At 41.9% G+C, this 13,374-nt stretch overlaps 1 pseudogene; it reads left to right on the forward strand.

The window, feature by feature from the left end:
* LOC123997450 overlaps positions 1 to 4,330 on the forward strand; it is a 99,561-nt pseudogene extending 95,231 nt beyond the window's left edge.
* Positions 4,331 to 13,374: the final 9,044 nt, after the last annotated feature.

Consider the following 13,374-nt stretch of genomic DNA (forward strand, 5'->3'; position numbering starts at 1 on the left):
GTAAAATTGGGTGGGCTATTTACCGATAGACTATGTACAGATGCAGCGATCGGTTAGCTGCTCAGATAGCAGATGTTTGAATTTGGTGAGGGAGATAATTCTCCAACTCCAATTATTTCCAGTCACAGGCAGCAGAGAACTGGAAGGAAAAGGCGGCCAAATGAGGGTGTTGGCTTTAGGGATGATCAGTGAGATACACCTGTTGGAGCGCGTGCTACGGGTGGGTGTTGCCATCGTGACCAGTGAACTAAGGCGGAGCTTTACCTAGCATGGACTTGTAGATGACCTGGAGCCAGTGGGTCTGGCGACGAATATGTAGCGAGGGCTAGCCGACTAGAGCATACAGGTCGCAGTGGTGGGTGGTAAAGGTGCTTTAGTGACAAAATGGCACGGTGATAAACTTCATCCAGTTTGCTGAGTAGAGTGTTGGAAGCTATTTTGTAGATGACATTGCCAAAGTCGAGGATCGGTAGATAGTCATTTTTACTAGGTAAGTTTGGCGGCGTGAGTGAAGGAGGCTTTGTTGCGGAATAGAAGGCTGACTCTAGATTTGATTTTCGATTGGAGATGTTTGGAAGGAGAGTTTACAGTCTAGCCAGACACCTAGGTACTTATAGATGTCCACATATTCAAGGTCTGAACCATCCAGGGTGGTGATGCTAGTCGGGCGTGCGGGTGCAGGCAGCGAACGGTTGAAAAGCATGCATTTGCTGTTGGCCGAGGTTGGAGTAGCCAGGCGGAAGGCATGGCCAGCCGTTGAGAAATGCTTGTTGAAGTTTTCGATAATCATTAATTTATCTGTGGTGACCATGTTACCTAGCCTCAGTGCAGTGGGCAGCTGGGAGGAGGTGCTCTTGTTCTCCATGGACTTCAGTGTCCCAGAACTTTTTGGAGTTGGAGCTACATGATGCAAATTTCTGCCACACTAACTTGACCAAAAGAAAGTGTCCATTTCAGAGAAACGGAAAGTCGCCCACTAAAAAAAGGCAGGCCAAAGAAGCTTGTAGTAGGAACTTCATTTTCATGTCGCTCCCCTCACAGGACCTTGTACCATCCAATAACTCAGACCTGACACAGTGTCTTATTGAGGGGGAGTTTGTTGTATTGTTTGGATAGCCGAACAGTGAGATTGTCTTGCGCGGGGTGCAGCAAATAGCCTAACAAATCACTGTCCACCAAGTGCAACAGATAAGGTGTATGTATCACACATCTCAAAATCACATCTTCCAGAGTTGAAACTTTTCGGTTGTCGGGAAACGTGTGACATGAAAAGCCCACTTTATTTCGGGGTTTACGCTCATTGACATCTATTGTATCATCCAATGCATTTTGTTGTCACTGAGTCATGGGTTTTCCTCAGGAAGAGGGGGGGGAAACGCTGAGCATTGTTTGGGTTTGTTGGACTCTCAGGAGGTACAGGAGACTGAGAAGGAGAAGAAAGATGAGGAGAAAGCGAAAGAGAAGAAGAAGGAGCCCGAGCCCAACTTCCAGCTGATGGAAAACCCAGCCAGTGATGCCCGCCCAGCTCAAAGTGTTCAACATGCCCGAGACGTGCCGCTATACCAGCCCTTCAAACCGGTACGTACTGTTGGTGTGTGTTTGCGATTTGTATTTTTTAAGTGTGTTTCTGGGTCCAGCAATGAAGCTATCTTTTTATCAGCCATCTTTTATTTCTATTCAGTCTGAGATTATAACCCCTGGTTGTTTTGTTTTGGACCGTATATCTGACCCCTATCATCACCCACTGAGTCTTAACGTTGCCGGCATTAAACCACTGAACTCTGGCCCCGCGCAAAGTGTTGACAGGTTTCCACAATAAATAAAATGAGATATATGCATTATGCAGTCACCCGCACACTTAACGTAATCCCACTCGTAATCCCACAAGGAGCATTGTCTGGTTACGTGTAAAATCAACTCAAGTCGAGCTAAGACCAATCATCATGGGTCATATCATGTGACACAGGTGCCTCTTTGCTCTCGTCGATCTTCTAAAACATTAACCATTTTGTTTTTTGTACGCAACCTTGAGAGGTATTTTTTTAAATGTAACCTTTATTTAGCTAGGCAAATCAGTCAAGAACAAATTCTTATTTACAATGACGGCCTACCCCAGCGACGCTGGGCCAATTGTGCACCATCCTATAGGATGGTGGCAGCCTGGTTTCGAACCAGGGACTGTAATGATGCCTCTTGCACTGAGATGCAGTGCCTTAGACCATTGCACCACTTGGGAGTATTGCTTCTTAATCTATTGTTGCGGGGTCAGGGTGTGCCTCCGACAGAATGTCCCTCCATATCGTGACTATTTAATTTCACCTGTTCCATAGAAGGCAATCAGGGCACTGTTCCAAAGACCTTGTAGTGTGGTCTGTAAAGTAGTTTAGTGTTAGCTTAGCTGCCCAGTGATAATGTAGGCGTTAGAATCAAGCCTGTGCATTGCTCACCATGCCAGACGCTTTAGTGTGGACCTGAAACGCATCATATCTTAAACAACCATATCTATAACACTGATGCACAGTGATAACAAAGCTGCTTGATGTACAGTACAACCACTGCGATGGTAATTTGATAGCTGTGTATGACTGAGGCAACCATCTCCTCAAAATCCACACAGGCAGACCAAGAGACTGAAAAAAAACCTGTTTCTTGCAGCCACGATAAATCCCTTCACTGTTATCCATCACCTCGTCTGTGGATCGTTTTGAGAGATCCTCTCTCACTTCTCGGCTTCAGAGATTTACGTAGACATGAGCCTTCGGTGAAACCTTGTCAAATGTGTCCAATTATTGCATAAGCCTGCTAGTCAGTGTTGACAGTGGAGAGTGGGTGAGATTTAAACAGTATGAGGTGCAGTGTGTTCTCTTGAGTTGAGATTATTGTGGGGCAGGTGGGTGATCAGTCGGGGAGGCAGACAAGGTGTTGGGTGTTAAACACAACGACACCGCCCTTGAGATCAAAAAGACGATTGTCATTGGTCAAACAGCCTACAGTTGCTTATGCCATTGGTCCATGTCCCCTGTCTGTCTTCAGCTGCACACTGGTGGCATCATCATCATGAAAGACACCAGTGAGGAAGATGAGGAGCTGGTGGAGTCTGTCTCTGCCCACGGCCCAAAGATCGAGGAGGAGGAACAGGAGCCAGAGGCCCCTGAGTCCTTTGAGTACATTGATGAGTGAACGCCCTCCGCGTAAAAGGTATGTATGTGTTTTACACCAGTGTTTATCAAATGATGGATCTGCAAGTCATTCGTAATGGGTTCTCTCTGAAAGAGTGGGTGCTGGTTAGAAACCGGTCTTGTTGACCAAAAGCTGTAGATGGCAGTAATTGCACAGCAAAGAGTGAGCCAAGTGTCACTTTGGTCCCAATTAATTCCCATGAAGGCTTGTACAACATGTAAAAACAATATATAAAAAAATACAATTAGGGGATTTAGATAGATAGCCTTTTGGGATTAGAAATGCTCCTGCTCTGCATGTAAGAGGATTTGAAATTACACACCACACACCTTAATTAATTGTCATAATGAAAATCTTTAAATTATCATATAGAAAAGCATAATTTAAGGAAAAGAAAGGAAAACAAATCTGAACAATATAAACGCAACATGCAACCATTTCAAAGATTTTACTGCGTTACAGTTCATACAAGGAAATCAATCAATTGAAATAAATTAATTAGGCCCTAATCTATGGATTTCACTTGACTGGGAATAATTTGCCAGAATTATACGTAATTATTATTATTATTATATTATATTATTATTATTTAGACCTATGTATTCCACCCGTTAGATCAAATACGGAACTGTTCTGTAATTTCACTGAAAGAATAAACGTTTTGTTTTCGAGACGATAGCTTCCGGATTTTACCATATTTAATGACCTAAGGCTCGTATTTCTGTGTGTTATTATGTTATAATTAAGTCTACGATTTGATAGAGCAGTGTGACTGAGCGGTGGCAGGCAGCAGCAGGCTCGTAAGCATTCATTCAAACAGCACCTTTGGAAGAACAGACATTCAAACAGCACTATATGGAAGAACAGATTGTCCCAAATAAAACAAAATAAATTGTTCTGAAGTGTCTGTCCTATATCTGAGATATAACAAAGATCTAGCTATTTGTATTTATTTTTATTTTAACATGAGAAGCAACTGTTAAAACTTAAAGGTAATTTGTATTTAATGAGTGGCTGCTGTTAAAATGTGCCCTCCCATTGCCATCTGGGGAAGAGATGAGTTCTCTTGAAATGTCGCTGGGCAAGAATGAATGAATGAAAAAAGTGTGGAAATAAATTCCACAAATTAACTTTTAACAAGGCAATTGAAATGCATTTCCAGGTGTCTGCCTCATGAAGCTGGTTGAGAGAATGCCAAGAGTGTGCAAAGCTGTCATCAAGGCAAAGTGTGGCTGGCTACTTTAAAAAATCTAAAATATATTTAGATAACACTTTTTTTGTTTACTTACATGAATCCATATGTGTTATTTCATACTTTTGATGTGCAGCTGCAAACCGTAGTCTGGCTTTTTTATGGCAGTATAGGACTAGATTTTACTGTGGATATAGATACTTTTGTACCTGTTTCCTCCAGCATCTTCACAAGGTTCTTTGCTGTTGTTCTGGGATTGACGTTCATCTCTAGGAGACCGTCTCCGTCCGGAGCAGTAAATGACGGCTGCGTGGTCCCATGGTGTTATTGTGTACTATTGTTTGTACAGATGAACGTGGTACCTTCAGGCGTTTGGAAATTGCTCCCAAGGACTTGTGGAGGTCTACAATTTTTTTTTCTGAAGTCTTGGCTGATTTCTTTTAATTTTCCCATGATGTCAAGCAAAGAGGCAGTGAGTTTGAAGGTAGGCCTTGAAATACATTCACAGGTACACCTGCAAAAGAATCAAATGATGTCAATTAGCCTCTCAGAAGCTTCAGAAGCCATGACATTTTCTGCAATTTTCCAAGCGGTTTAAAGGCACAGTCAATTTAGTGTATGTAAACCCACTGGAATTGTGATACATTGAATTATAAATAAAATAATCTGTATGTAAACAATTGTTGGAAAAATTACTTATGTCATGCACAAAGTAGATGTCCTAACAGACTTGCCAAAACTAGTTTGTTAACAAGAAATTTGTGGATTGGTTGAAAAACAAGTTTTAATGACTCATACTTAAGTATATGTCAACTTCCGACTTCAACTGTATATATTACTTGGGGCTCGGGCCAATTGGGGCTACTCTCTGGCAGATGATTACATGGGCTGCTTTATTTAATTAACATTTATTTGTTTTCTCATTGTTTCTGTGGTCAAAAAATACAATTAACATTTCAATTAAATTCTTTAGGAGTCCTGTAGTATTTTAGTATTTTGATACTTCGTGCAAGGCAATTGATAAGCATTTACAAACTTTGTGGTTTGAACTTCGAGTGGCACAGCGGTCTAAGACACTGCGTCGCAGTGCTCTCTGTGCAAACTGCGTCGCAGTGCAAATGCTGGTTCAAGATCTGTGCCGGTCGCAACCGGGAGACCCATGAGGCGACGCACAATTGGCCCGGCTTCGTCAGAGTTAGGGGAGGGTTTGGGCGGCTGGGATGTCCTTGTCGACTCGCGCTGTTGCGACTCCTGTGGCGAGCTAGACTCATGCACGCTGACACGGTCACTAAATGTTTTTTTTTGTGGATGGGTATAATTTATATGGGTATAATTTATATGTATAATATTTAAAATTATTAAATTGGGTAATTTTGTATACATTTGCTTAAATTTGCATCGGGTTGTTTCGGCAAATTCCGGTCAACGGAAATGTCATTTTGATTCCGGGCTGAGTCCGACACCCGGTTCTGGGCCGATTTCAATCAGTTCAATATTTTTTTAATATTTCACCTTTATTTAACCAGGTAGGCCAGTTGAGAACAAGTCCTCATTTACAACTACGACCTGGCCAAGATAAAGAAAAGCAGTGCAACAAAAACAACACGGAGTTACACATAACACAAAATAGAAAAATCATTGTACAGTGTGTGCAAATGTAGAAGAGTAGGGAGGTAGGCAATAAATAGGCTCTAGAGGCAAAAATAATTACAATTTAGCATAAATACTGGAGTGATAGATGTGCAGATGATGAAGTGCAAGTAGAGATACTGGGGTGCAAAAGAGCAAGAGGGTAAGTAATAATATGGGGATGAGGTAGTCGGGTGTGCTATTTACAGATTGGCTGTGAACAGGTACAGTGATCTGTAAACTGCTCAGACAGCTGATGCTTAAAGTTAGAGAGGGAGATCTAAGAGTCCAGCTTCAGAGATTTTTGCAATTCATTGGGCAGCAGACTGGGATAAGGATTGATTGAATATGTCCGTAAACACACCAGCCAGCTGGTGTGCACATGCTCTGAGGACGCGGCTGGGGATGCCGTCTGGGCTTCCAGCCTTCCGATGGTTAAACACGTTTAAATGTTTTACTCACATCGGCTGCAGTGAAGTAGAGTCCGAGGTTTTGTTAGCAGGCCGTGTCAGTGGCACTGTATTGTCCTCAAAGCGAGCAAAGAAGTTATTTAGTCTGTCTGGGAGCAAAGACATCCTGGTCCGCGACGGGGCTGGTTTTCTTTTTGTAATCTGTGATTGACTGTATACTCTCCCACATACCTCTTTTTTCTGAGAATTGCGACTCTACTTTGTTTATATTCTGACGCTTAGCTTGTTTGATTGCCTTGCGGAGGGAATAGCTACACTGTTTGTATTCGGTCATGTTTCCGGTCACCTTGCCCTGGTTAAAAGTAGTGATTCGCTCAAATGCTGCCATCAATCCATGGTTTCTGGTTTGGGAATGTTTTAATAGTTGCTGTAGGTACGACATCGCCGATGCACTTTCTATTGAACTCGCTCACCGAATCAGTGTATTTGTCAATGTTGTTGTTGGACGCAATGTGGAACATATCCTAATCCACGTGATCGAAGCAGTCTTGAAGTGTGGAATCAGATTGGTCGGACCAGCATTGAACAGACCTGAGCGCGGGAGCTTCCTGTTTTAGTCTCTGTCTATAGGCTGGGAGCAACAAAATGGAGTCATGGTCAGCTTTTCCAAAAGGAGGGATAAGCATCCCTTTTATGCATCGCGGAAGTTAGAATAACAATGATCCAGGGTTTTACCAGCCCTGGTTGCACAATCAATATGCTGATAGAATTTAGGTAGTCTTGTTTTCAGATTAGCCTTGTTAAAATCCCCAGCTACAATGAATGCAGCCTCAGGATATGCGGTTTCCAGTTTACATAGAGTCAAATAAAGTTCGTTCAGGGCCATCGATGTGTTTGCTTGGGGGGGAATATATACGGCTGTGATTATAATCGAATTCGGATCGGATTTCATCAACCTTGTTGTCAAAAGACTGGACATTGGCGAGTAGTAATGTTAGGGAGTGGTGCGTGATGTGCCCGTCTCCGGAGCCTGACCAGAAGACCGTTTGCTCCTTTTTACGGCAACGTTGTTTAGGTTCACCGGCTGGGATCCGATCCATTGTCCAGAGTGGTGGGCAAAATACAGGATCCGCATCGGGAAAGTCGTATTCCTGGTCTGTCCCGGAAGTTTTACGTCTGAGGCAGACACATTTCATATGCTCAGAATGACAAAATAGCCGTTCTCCCCTTGTCTATAGGAGGGACGCACGCTGTGAACGTCTAAATTGTTGATTTAGACGTTCACAGATTGACTATCACTAATGTCTGATTGGTAAAGTAATAACTATACTAAAGTATGAAATGCTTATTCATTCACCCCCCCCACCCCAAATTGTTTAAAAAATATATATATTTTATGTACTAGATTATATGGGTTGAAAAGTTTTTTTTTTATTCTTCTCAGATGTAAATGAACAATTCCAGGTGAAAGCCAAAGGTCATATAGCTTTCTAGGGGGTGGGGGAACACTACTACATTAATAAAATTGCTATTTTACCTATTGCTAACCTATTGCTAGATTGATGACTAAAGCCATTGCAAAACAGTGCAAAACGTCTGTCAGGTCATTGAGGGACGGACGTAAAATGCCTCACTAATCACATGTAATGTATAGTCATCTTCAGAAATGACAGTCAAAGCCAACTAGGGCTTTACAATGATGGTGAAAACCTGAATAAATGGGTTGAAATCTTATTAGAAGTCAGAGGGTACACTGAGGGACATGTCAAAATGCTGAATTTTGATTAATTGAGTTCTAAATGTGGTCTATTTTAATGAACACTTCGTGTAATATAACAGGCTTTTAAAATGCAATATTGGAGCACAGTTTATACTTAAAATATCAAAGGGATTCTCTTTTTGTGGAACGACTGAAATGCATGTTTATTATGGAGGCTTTTGGGAAATGATAATAAAAGGCAGTTTTTCTGCATGATATGGAACTCTGGGGATAAAAGTATTGGTACTTAAATTTGTATCCATAAAAACGAGTGGAAAAGTCCAGTGCTACTTGTTAAATCCTTGTCAGAAATGTTTTGTAGCTGTCAATTCTCATTAATATGTTTTTGGCCCAGATATTGAGTCATGGATGTCTTCATAAATAGCCTTTTATTGAGAGTGAGAGTTCCTCATTCCTAAATCTTTACTCATGTGAAGATCTCTATTCTCTAAGGTCTCTAATTCTTTTTGAGGTTACAGTTGCTATCATCATTCACCATCTTGGAATACACAACTAATGAGATTGTAGATGCCTCCCTTCCTTAACTCATACAGAAAGCCTGTACAGAAAGCCTGTTCTGATTATAGACTGAGCTAGTCACATGGGCCAAATTGTGGGTTTGAGGGGTATACCTAACCTCAAACAACACAGGATGCTATAACACCCTGTACTCCCCAACTGACAGGAGGAAATGTTTAGTCACCTAATCAACCTTTTTATGACCACATGGAATAATTCTATAGGTTCTATAATTCTATATCATGAACTCTTCCTGTAACCTTAACAAGTTCTAAACCAGGAACTTGTCTTTGTGAATCGATATCCAGAGCAACAATCGGCCTTTTCTAAAATTGGTGGGTTATGGGGCCAAAATCACAACACCATACAAGGTGAAAATAAAATATTCTGAGGTTGTGTCCAGCCAGGCCAAGCTGTGAACCCTGGGGAGAAGTTATGGACAGGCAGTAGACCGGTGCCTCCAGTGCCTGTCACCAAACTGACAAACAAATGTGGCCTGGTATCTCTGATAACTAGAGGGCAGAGTGCATCGGACATCATCAAGAAAAACATGAAGAGATGACACATCATGAAGTGATGATAGCATGAAACTGCACGTTCATCATGCTGAGGGTTGTTTGCATGCCTGCATCATCATTTCTTCTGAAGGACTTGGCTAGTGTTCTTCACATGAAAACAAAATCGAGCCATGCAATATCCCCAGTTACAATAAACGTGCAACTGAGTTCAGTACTCTTCTTTAACCTTTTAACCAGTACTCTTCTTGCAGCTTTTTCACTGGAGGTTACGGCCTAGTTTGCATCACAAGAGTGGCTGTTTTAGCGCTTTATAGTGCATTCAGAAAGTATTCGGACCCCTTTACTTTTTCCACATTTTATTTCTAAAATGGAATAAATTGGATTTTTTTCGCTCAATCTACAGATCTCTCCAGAGATGTTCTCTCCAGAGATGGGCCACTCAAGGACAGTCACAGGTCCCAAAGCCACTTCTGCGTTGTCTTTGGCTGTGTGCTTTTAGTGTCATTGTCCTGTTCGACTGGGGTGAGGTCCTGAGCACTGTGGAGCAGGTTTTCATCAAGGATCTCTGTACTTTGCTCCGTGCATCTTTCCCTCAATCCTGACTAGTCTCCCAGTTTCTGCCACATCCCCACAGCACGACGCTGCGACCACCATCCTTTACCGTAGGGATTGTGCCAGGTTTCTTCCAGATGTGACGCTATGCAATTCAGGCCAAAGAGTTCAATCTAGGTTTCATCAGACCAGAAAATATAGTTTCTCATGGACTGAGAGTCCTTTATGTGCCTTTTGGCAAACTCCAAGTGGGCTGTCATGTGCCTTTTTTACTGAGGAGTGGCTTCCGTCTGGCCACTCTACCATACAGGCCTTCTGGAAGGTTTTCCCATCTCCACAGAGGAAGCTCTGCCATCTGGGTTTGGCGGATTCCAGGAGAACGCTACCTGTCCAAATGCATATAGTGCCCACTGTAAAATTTGGTGGAGGAGGAATTAATAGTCTAGCGTTGTTTTTCATGGTTTTGGGCTAGGCCCTTTCCTGTTTCAGCATGACAATGTCCCATGCACAAAGTGAGGTCCATACAGAAATGGTTTGTCAAGATCAGTGTGGAAGAACTTGACTGGCCTGCACAGAACCCTAACCTTTGGGATGAATTGGAACGCCGACTGCGAGCCAGGCCTAATTGCTCTACATCAATCAGTGCCCAACCTCACGGATGCTCTTGTGGCTTTGCAAGTCCCCGCAATGTTCCAACATCTAGTGAAAAGCCTTCCCAGTAGAGTGGAGGCTGTAATAACAGCAAAGGGGGGACCAACTCCATTATTAATGCGCATAATTTTGGAATGAGATGTTTGATGAACAGCTGTCCACATACTCTTTGTTATGTAGTGTATCTAAACATAAGCATGTGAATTCCATACCTCACAGAGCAAGTAAGAAAACCTTCTGGCCATGATATTACATACTTCCATAAAAGTTGTATGATAAAAGCTGATTGACCCAAAGGAGGGATGTCACTAACTAGGGCTAGACTTGCCAGCCTTCACTCTCTCCAGCTTGGGTTCCCCACACCTGGCAGAGAGGGGTGTTCTGGGGTCCTCTGAACAGCTGGAGGCCAGACCTGTGATTAGTGGACTCAATTTTCCTAGCTGGAGCAGCTGGAAAGGCTGACCGCTGGCTCCTCACTGGGATGTGAAGGACAGGCCTCCGGGAAGCACTCTCTCATAAAAAGTCTGCTCTAAACGAGAGGGGCAACAGTGCCGGCCCATTCTGGGAACATAGACATAAACAGCTGAACTGCCGAATGAAGTAGCAAGTGAGAAGAAAAGGAGGGGGGGGGTGGAAGGACTGTATAATATTCTACACGTCCTCCACTTTTCGTCCCCCCTCTTTGTCAGGGAGTGTGGTGGACAAAGGATTTGCGGTGTGAAAGAATGCCTGCAACACGATGTCTATTAATCCTGGCCGTCCATTCATCATCAGCATTTAGAAAATACAGGCAGGACTGTTTGGATTCCCCTCACAAGCCCATTCCAAAATATAAAACCCTGGCCATTCTTTCTGAGTGAACTCATGCTGTTTGCTTGTTGAACTGTGGGTCTTGGGAGTTAGAGGTGAAGAGAACTGAGGCCTACTGCTATAATGAGGTGGATTTACATCAAGGTCTGAGCGGGAGTTGTGTCCTGTCAAGTCATTGGCCTCTGCCTCTGGTTCCAGTAGGTTAAGTTATTAATTACCTGGTCTTGTGACAGTTGGCTTTATCCTGAGGGGTAAGGATCCTCCTTTTTTGCATGTTTGAAGAGCAAAAGTAAGATTATGTGTACGTGTGCGTGTGTATAATCTGCAGTGTTGTATAAAAGGGTTGTTCCATGAAATGAGGCCCTTTTGTGCCTGTTGTAAATTAAATGTTGTAAATTAAATGAAGTGCCCTTTAATATAGACCACATGTAATATTCAATGAATATGTTTTTAATATGTATACGAATTTGCTAAAGTGCCAAAATTCTGCGTTTTATTCTGCGTCCCTCTGAATTCTAGGAAGATTTTAACCCAATATCCCCAGAGCTAAACTTGTTTTGTAGCTTTGACAAAATCATTTGCGGAGATTAATTGTTTGTGATTAGGACAAAAACAAATCTTGATTTTAATATGGTGAAACTATACTTTTTTTTCAAAAGAAACACTGAACATCTTCTAGTAAAATCAGTGTTGAGCTGGTTCTACTTTTTTTTCCATTTTCTGGTGTTTTGTGGTGGAAAACTGAGTGTGTCGAGCCAGGCTCTGCCCAGATAGCTGTAGTCCCTGGCAGGCTCAGTGTACCGAGGAGACCCTTGGATGTTGTGAATGGGTGAGTGACATTAATGGAGCTTGGCCTCTTTGCGTTTGTGCACATTTCTCTTTTATGGAGAGGAAACGTCTCCAGCAGCGGCCCTCTGCCTCTCTACAGGGGAGCGGAGCGCAGACTTCTCCAAAAAAAGCCTAGGATCTAGGACCTGTGGCTGGGTACAGACTGGACAGAAGGCCACCACAAACTGTGTCTAGAGCTCGACAGGTACATCTATACAGGCTGTCTTGTATCATGCTTTTAAATAACCGTTTCCCCAGGCTCACAAATTCTGGTTTTGTTTTTTCAAAATGTGATTTAATCTTTATTTTTTAACTTTTTTTAATTTATTTTTTACATACAGTACCAAAAAATGAACTATGAGTAACAGGCCTACACAGCAGATGTAATTCTGTAATTCACATACAGTTATGTGACCAGGATAACACTACATATTGTGATGTATTCCAGGACAATGGTTTTGGAACAGACTAAACACACCATAGCTCATATTATTATTATTATTATTATTATTCTCCTCAAACAAAAGGAAAAGGCATGGCATCATCCATTCAAAGCAATATATACATACAGTAGTATTGTACTGGTACCATATCAATCTTGTTTGCTTTTGTCACAACAGTATTGTCAGCAGGCTTGTCTGGAGATGTTCAGAATTGATGAGAGCTGGTGGACAGCAGTGGACTGTGAACTGAAGAGAGCTTCCATCTGCTCCTTCCCCATGGCAGCATAAGAGGCCTGCACTAACTGTAGAATAATGCTTTACATTATTGCACAAGGTGAAATAAACTAAGTGTAATTATTTAAGTGGGTAAGCAATCAGGGATTGTACAGGTAACTGCCAAAGTAAAGGAAACCCCAACCGGAAGGTTCTTTAAAATGACATTGGGCCAGTTCCGTATTTCATTGAAAGAATGAATGTTTTCTTGTTTTCGAGATTATAGTTTCCGGATTCGACCATATTAATGACATAGTCCTATATTTCCTATAATAACTACAACCTAAAACTTCTTACCTGGGAATATTGAAGACTCATGTTAAAAGGAACCACCAGCTTTCATATATTCTCATGTTCTGAGCAAGGAACTTTTCTCAAACAATTTGTTTTTGCATTATTTTAACCAAATTGAACATGTTTCATTATTTATTTGAGGCTAAATTGATTTTATTGATGTATTATATTAAGTTAAAATGTGTTCATTCAGTATTGTTGTAATTGTCATTATTACAAATACATGTAAAAAATTGGCCAATTAATCAGCATCGGCCTTTTTTTTGTCCTCCAACAATCGGTATCGGCATTGAAAAATCATAATACAGTTAGTTAT

Source organism: Oncorhynchus gorbuscha, linkage group LG15, assembly GCF_021184085.1.
Source record: "Oncorhynchus gorbuscha isolate QuinsamMale2020 ecotype Even-year linkage group LG15, OgorEven_v1.0, whole genome shotgun sequence".
NCBI lineage: Eukaryota > Metazoa > Chordata > Actinopteri > Salmoniformes > Salmonidae > Oncorhynchus > Oncorhynchus gorbuscha.